We start from the raw sequence: 8,051 nt of genomic DNA, 5'->3' as shown, positions 1-8,051 counted from the left end.
AACAAATAAAAATACTATTTGTTGTTCAGTCATTTCATGTCTGATTCTTTGTAATCCCATCTGTGTTTTGTTTTTTTTTTAACCAAAGATATTGGAGTGGTTTGTCATTTCTTGCTCCAGCTCATTTTGCAGATGAGGAAACTGAGGCAAACCAGTTTAAGTGGTTTGCCCAGGGTCACATAGCTAGTAAGTGTCTGGATCAGATTTGAACACAGGAAAATGAGTCTTCCTGACTATAGACCCAGTACTCTATCCATCAATTGTGAATTAAATTTTTGTATGGCCTGACTTTATACTTGTTTGACTTCTAGCCCCACGGTCTGTAAATCAGCGTAGGCAATTTATCCATGGTCTTTCCAAAGGAGACAGAGATAAAAAGATGAGTATTTATTAAGCAGTTATTATATGCCAGACACTGTGCTAAACATAGATTACAAAGCACTTATGTTGTAACAGACAATGAAACAAGTAGAGTAGGGAAAGAGGTCCACATATGATATGGTTGGAAATGGTATCAGGAAAGTAGTATGGAGAACCTGGTTCTGAGCAAGATAAGACAAAAATTCACTATCAGAATCTAGCATCCAAAGAGTAGAGATAAACTGAAAAATTTTTTTATGGAAGACATTAAGTAGTAAGGAATTTAACTTAACAATTAATCAAGGTCCTTAATCATAGCTTTTCCCTCTTGAGTACTGATGAGACCCATTCTTAATGATACTAGAGAACAAGATTTTCTGGTTTATTACTTTTGGTTGTGTTAACAGTTTATAAATGAAATGTGGTTATAGTGAATATTCAAAAATAGTTGTGGAGGAGATAACCAGGTGTCTCTTTTGCAATGTGAAGGAGAAGATGGCCTGTAGTGAGAATTAGAAAACAAATATGTAGTGAGAAAATATAAACAGGAGAAACAGGGAGAAGTAATAGAGAATAGGGTTGTTTTATTTCCTTATATTTGTTAAATATATTCTCTCTTCTTCAGAATCTAACCACTATGCAGCTGGTAACCCAATGTAGTGTTAGGGAATGACTTTGGTCCTAAGTATCCACTAATAGAAGCTGTTTTCATGGGCCAGCTGCAGAACTGAATTCAGAATTAGAAATGCTAGGATTTGGGTCTAGATGGTTAGAAAGTAGTTTTCATGACCAATGTTTTGGTTTCTCTATTTTTAAAAGTCCTTTGTACTTGACTACTTCCTTGAGCTTTTCTTCCCTAGGATAAACTAGATATAGAAGGGTACTTACAAAATTCTTGAAGTTTCTTGGAGAAAGATTGTGATACTCAGGAGATGTAATCTTTGTAGCTATCTGATGGTTTTACACATTGTACTAGTTTTATGGATAGAACATATATTAGTTTTTGGAGTGCTGTGCTTCACAGGGTTTGGGGTAGAGCAAATTATAAAGGACATAAAGTGGTCTTCACCATACACATCCTGCTTATACATGTCAAATCTTTACTATGCCAACACACTCATTTATCACTTTGCACTTTTTTTTAATGGAAAGGTAGAAGAAATTATAAAATCTTAGAATGGGAAAGAATTTCAGTGGTCACATAATCCAACATTTCATATAATACTCAATAAAGGCTGAAGTTTGAAACAAAGTATTGAGATAGATAACAGTGGCTTTACCATAGATGTACTTTTTTTTTTTAACTTTCCCCCTTTGATTTGTGAAAGACTAAAAGAATCTTCTGATGAAAGAAAGGCTTAAGTGTCTCAGACCACATTTTTTCATGTCTCCCTCCCAAAATAGTTTCTTGGTATTGCCTCTTTATAAGGAAATTAGGCAGGAGTTACAAAGAATTTTTAACTTTAAATTAGATAGTTGTCAGGGATAATAAATGTGATTTAGTCCCAGACATAGTAGGTTCAGACAGAATAAAAGCCTGTGGACTCAGATGACTGATTGGCTATTCTCTGTTTCAAAGAAACTTGGTTGCTAGAGGCAAAAATTATGAGAATCAACAGATCTCCTTCTTATGGAGAGAAAAGCAGTTGATTTTTCTCTAATCTGGTAATGTGTGTATGAAAGACCTGCTTCTCTAAAAAACTGAAATTTAAATATTTGGAATTTAAGCTAAAAGAAATTTCAGACAAGATTCCAACTGAAGTCACAAGTTGGAAAAAAAGAAACAGTCCATGGCTACAATCACAATACCATAGGATCTGTACAGAGGTTCATGAAACAGGCAGATGGCAACATTCAGAAGAAATTACATGAAACATATGGCCACTATCATAATGATAGCACCAGAAGTGCAAGTTGCCCTTCTATGCCATGTCAACCATACTCAACATACAAGTGTTCCTTACACATATCTATTCTTTTCACTGAGGGTGTGTCTATTTGTTGGAGGACACGTCCAACATTTTATGCTTTATCATTAAATACCTTTTCTCTGAACAAATTGTATTCTCTGGATGACTTTTTATTGGAGGCTTATAAATTGTGTTTTGTGAGTGGAAATGTATCAATAAAATATCTCAAACCTTGTGTAGCTTATCTTTTGCTGTTGCTGGAGTGCATGTATGTGTGCATTATTAGAGTGCCCAGGTACTACCCAAAACAAAACAGTCCTTGCCTTCAAGGAGTTTATATTATTGGTAAGTGGGTCTTCCATTTTCAGAGATAACCTAATTTCTTTTTCTCAGGAAAACAATCAGCTTTCTTATGGAAGGATGATGGATTATCTTTTGTATACAATAATTTCAGAAGGTATTCTTTGTTCAGAAGATCCCATCTCAGTTTTATTGAGAAAATAATACCTGTGATAATTGAATGTGAACTTAGAGCAGAGCTGAGGTTAATCTATGCCTATTATGTCCCTTTTACAATGACTGAATTTGTGGAGTCTAGCTGGCTAGTAATATCTTTAACAGAAATATGCCTTGGTTTTTATAGACATCTCATGCATTATATATAAAAAAGCACACACAGAAAGCTTTCATGTTTTCTAACCTTTGCCTGAACACTATGATTACAGTGGACATGAGAGTTTGTCAGTATGAAAGTGTTTATGAGTGGGTACTATTAATAGGTATTTCTCTAGCCACAGTAGGCTACATGTGATTTTGTATATGTGTTTTTTTCAATTGAAATAAACTCGGGGGACACAGCAGACAGACAATCATCCAAAAACATCCATAAGTGGCTGTAAAAATATCTGAGATGTATGTTTTAATAGGGGGGAAGGGACAGATTAAATATCTAATTTGTAATTGACCCAGTATATAGCCCTGTATGTGTTTATGATAGTTTAATGCAAAATCCAAGCTTCACAAATATTTTTCATTAACCTTTTTTTTTCTTCTCACTCAATTTCTGGATTGGAGATATAAATATACAAATTAGAGCTTTATCCCTTGTTCTGCATATTTTTCTATAAGGGATAGCTTCTTGGGTAGGTAGGGAAGAGGAAGGGGCATATTCAGAAATGATGGTTATGTGAAAACAAAAGATTTTTTACTTGTGGACTTATGATTTTAATAGTAAAGAACTCCCAAGTAACGAAACCTTTTCTAACCAATTCAAGTCAGAAATAGGCAATATATGTCAGAAGTGGGAATCCACTTCCTCTTGGCCTGCTCTTTATATATTATGACATATCAACAAACATTATTTTATTCAAAAAGATTTATTTATATATGCTCTCCCTCATTAGAACATAATTAGAATTAAAAAGAGCTTCAGTGAACATTTCATCCATCTCTTCACCTCATGCCTCTCTTGATCTTTGTTGAAAAGAAGCCTGTAATTATCCCATTCTAGAGCAAGAACAAGATTCTATTTCCAGGTTTGATTTAGTTTCTTACTTGCTCATGGTCTAGCGACCAAAACTTTTTCAAGGGTTAATTTAGGGGTGGAGTGGAGAGAGATAAAAGGATGAGCAAAATAGTGAGAGGTAGTATATTGTGTTAGAAAGAGCAATAGAGTCTGAAGACTTGTTTTCAAATCTCAGCTATGCCACTTAATGAGTTACTTCAGGCAAATCATTTAACTTCTCTGATCATCAATTTTCTCATATGAAAAATGAGAGAGATTGGAATAAAATATTTCCAAGGGATTTTCCTGCTCTAAATCTTGAACCCTATCAACTTGAGTTTTTAAAGGTTTCTTCCTCCCCAAAATGAGTTTTGTTCTATATCTCTGGGAAAATGAAATAAATGACACATTTGGTTATTAATATTGTGCATCTGAATCTGATTGGTAGTCATTGCCTTAGCCAGATCTTTTTCTTGTCTGATGAGGAGGGATCAGAACAAACTAACCTTAGTTTCCTTCAAGGTTTCTGGATGACCTAAGGGCACAAGGAAGGTGAAAAGCCATCTTTCTGTGTCCCAAAGACCCTAATACTGCCCAATTCATAGCAGTCAGGCAAATCAGGTGTTTGAGTCCTATTCTGGCACAAAATATTGAATAGCAACTTTTCTAATCACCCATCTTCATCAGCAGATCTTCATGTTATTCTTTCTAGATTCATACTTTCACCTCTTTCCCTTACTGTGCCTTTGATACTGACCTATTAAGCTGCCTAAGAATAAACCTTCCTCCCCAGCCTCATCTGTCTGTTACCTCATTCTCATTCTCTTTAACTTTTTCTCAACAGTATTTTATTTTTCCAAATATGTGTAAAGATACTTTTCAATATTCATTTTTGTAAGATTTTGTGTTCCAAATTTTTACTCTCTCCATCCCTTTCCTCCCCATTCTCCAAGACAACAAATAATCTGATATTCTTTTTAACTATACCTCACTAACATCCTACTCCAGCTCTGCCAGCTACTTTACTGTTCACCCTAAAATGTTTGCCCCATAATTATATCCCATCAATCTCCTGCTCCAGCTTTGCCAGCTCCTTTATTGTTCACTCTGGGATGCTTGCCTTATAATTAACATGCTTTTCCTCCCCTTAAACCTCTTCTTTTCTCATTTTTTCCCATCTTCTGATACTCATTAAGGCCTAGTTCCCTTCTGATGACACTGCATCCCTGACCACCTTTTCCTGGGCTGGTTACTCTAGAACTAGGGGCAATCAGATATTACTTGATCTCCATGGCCACCATGGAGTCTTCTTCTAATGACATGACTCTGCAGCTGGTGACTTTCCAAATTTGTCAATCAGCTTAGATTCTTATATCTAAATGTCCTTTTACTGACCAACCAGGACATTGTCACTATTCTTTCAATGAATTCAGTGCTTGGCTTATAGTCTTCCTCTCCATCTCAACTTTCTCTTTAAAGGGAACTTCAACCTAACATGAACATGTATGTTCCCTCCCTTTCCAGTTTCTAGATACCAGTTGGCTAAGTCTACTCAACTTCCATGAACTACTGTCTTATTTATTTATTTTTACTTAAAATTTTTTTAATAATAGCTTTTTTATTTTCAAAATATGTGCAAAGATAGTTTTCAACAATCACCCTTGCAAAACCTTGTTATCCAAATTGTTCTTTCTCCCTTCCTTCTACACTTCTTCCCTAGATAGCAAATAATCCAATATTGGTTAAACATACACTTCTAAATATATTTCCACATTTATCAGGCTGTACTAGAAAAATCAGATCAAAAAGGAAAAAAATAAGAAAGAAAAAAGCAAGCAAACAACCATAAAAAAAGGTCATGATCTACTCTCTTATTTTACCTCAGCTATGCACAAAAAAACAAATCTTACTACCATATATTAGCAAAACAGATTTTTGTATTTTAACTTAAAACTATTGGTATCATCTGCTGAGAGACTGATACTTAAATCTATCAGGATCATAAAGAAAAACTTCTAATTAGGCATTAAAAAAAACTTCATCTGGACATTACATTGTAGAATCATCAGGTTCTTGGTAATGTGGACATCTACCTTTGCTGCATCAGCTCCAATCACCTATGAGATATCCAGTGGGTCCTTTGTACCTTTTGACCTCACTAAGTCTTTGAGATATTTATTTGCTTAAAATCAAGAGAAAAAGAAAATTCTAAAGAGGCAAAGGTGCCCAGGGAGCTGGTCCCAAGCTTCCCTGGTTGACTCCATATTCTGTGTGGGAAATGGCAATGGGACCACCATAATATTGGGTAGATAATCTGTCCTTTCTCTCCACTTACTGGTCACATGGTATTACCTCTAGAGTTGCAGATATATGAGCTTCAATATCTCTTTTCAATGCTCCACTGAATTATAAACTCAGCAGTTAATAAAGTGACTGTCACTTTAGAATGCAGTTCCTTTATCCCCTAGTCATTTATGCCTAGAAGTTTCCCCTAGGAGGTCAAATGTATACCTTTAACACTGGGCTCTGACCCTTACTATGTGTATGACCTGAAACAAGTTCCTTCATCTCCATGATTCTTAGTTTTCTCATCTGCAAAATGGGGATAGGAATAGGAATAGGAAGTCAGCCTGTTCCCTATTTGTCTTTAGCATCAATTGAATTTCAGATATTAATCAACAAAAAATAGCAGTTCAGTCCCTTGAGTAGGAGCATTTATATCTCTCTGCACTGAAAAGATGTGGCTTTCTGAACACAGAGTATAAACTTTTTCCTAAAGCAGCCAAGCTTTTTTTCTGTGGCAGTGTTTCAAATGCACTGAACATTTCCAAGTCTAGGTAACCTAATTTTTTTCTCTCAGCTTAATTTGCATTTTGTTGTTTGCAAGAAGTCTCCCTTGTGCCAATTTCTCAACTTTACTTGGGCTTATTAAAGGTCTAGAGTTCTGATTTCTCCCACTTTGTTTTTCTATCTTCCATTAGCTTTTCTTGGGAGCTAAAACCCCAAAGGATCTAGATATAATTATCTCCTGTACCAGAGGAAAAGAAAGACTCAGACACCTCCTGGCTTTACCCTGTCTCTGGGATTTCTTTGGCAAAGGGAAAATGGGAAGCATCAGATGTAGAGACCTACTAGCTAAATAAAGTGTATGAGGAATAATGATGGGGAAATACACATGCTATTTCAAAATAGGCTCCATTCTTTTCTTTTGATCTGATAAAAGCAAGGACTTTGGAAATAAGTCTAGATTTTGATTTAGCTCTTAGCATATGTATACAGACAAGGTTGGTGGCTTCCCTTTTATCCCAAATCCTGCATCTTTATAGATTATTTCAACGTGCCTAGTTCTCCAAGATTCTCAATGTTCTGCTTCCTGTACCCTTAGGCATGCTCCTTCTAAAAAAAAAAATCCAAGCAGCAACTGCTTTATTGCTGATTCCTTCTAAGCTTTTAAATAATATTTAAAACATTTTATTAATAATTTTCTATTTTACATCATCTTCATTTTCAAATATATCCCTCCAAAAGCGATTTCTTGTAATAAAGAATTTTTTTTTAAGGAAGGGGAAAGTAGTTCAACAAAACTAATCAACATATCAATGAAGTTTGATGCTCTAGAAGTGGTTCTCAAACTCTTTTTCTCAGTCTCTTTACAGTATTAACAATATTGAGAATATGTCCAAAGAGTTTTTGTTTATATGGGTTACATAATAGATATTTATCATAAATAGAAAAAAATGAATTTTGAATTTGTAGACTTTCTAAAAGGCTTTCAGAGACCCTCCAGGATTCACTGTACCACACTTTGTTTTATACCATAGCCTCCCATTTCTACAAAGAAATATAGGAGATGCATTTTCTCTTTTCCTGGTCCAAACTTGGTTGTTATTATTACACGAGGCTATTTCATTACTTTGTTGTTGTTTTTTCCATTTACATCATGGCAATTATGTTTACTGTCTTTCCAGTACTTACATCAGTTCATATTAAACCTTTGCATACTTCTTTGTATTTCTCATAGTCATTGCTTCTTATAGTATAATATTCCTTTACATACATGGATCCTATTTCTTGGTCATTGCCCATTTGGCTCCTAAATAATATTAACAATATTTAAAAACTTGTTTTATAAAGCAAGCCTCTCCCTCTATCCACTGTGAAGTAGTAGTTCAACTGATACTATCCCCATCTTATAAGTAAGGAAACTGAGATTTAGAGAGATGAAGTGATATGGTCATACAAGTTGCATAACTAGTAAAGAATCGAGCCAAGATTCA

Source organism: Antechinus flavipes, chromosome 1 (assembly GCF_016432865.1).
Source record: "Antechinus flavipes isolate AdamAnt ecotype Samford, QLD, Australia chromosome 1, AdamAnt_v2, whole genome shotgun sequence".
NCBI lineage: Eukaryota > Metazoa > Chordata > Mammalia > Dasyuromorphia > Dasyuridae > Antechinus > Antechinus flavipes.
Note: the sequence above shows the minus strand (reverse complement) of the source record.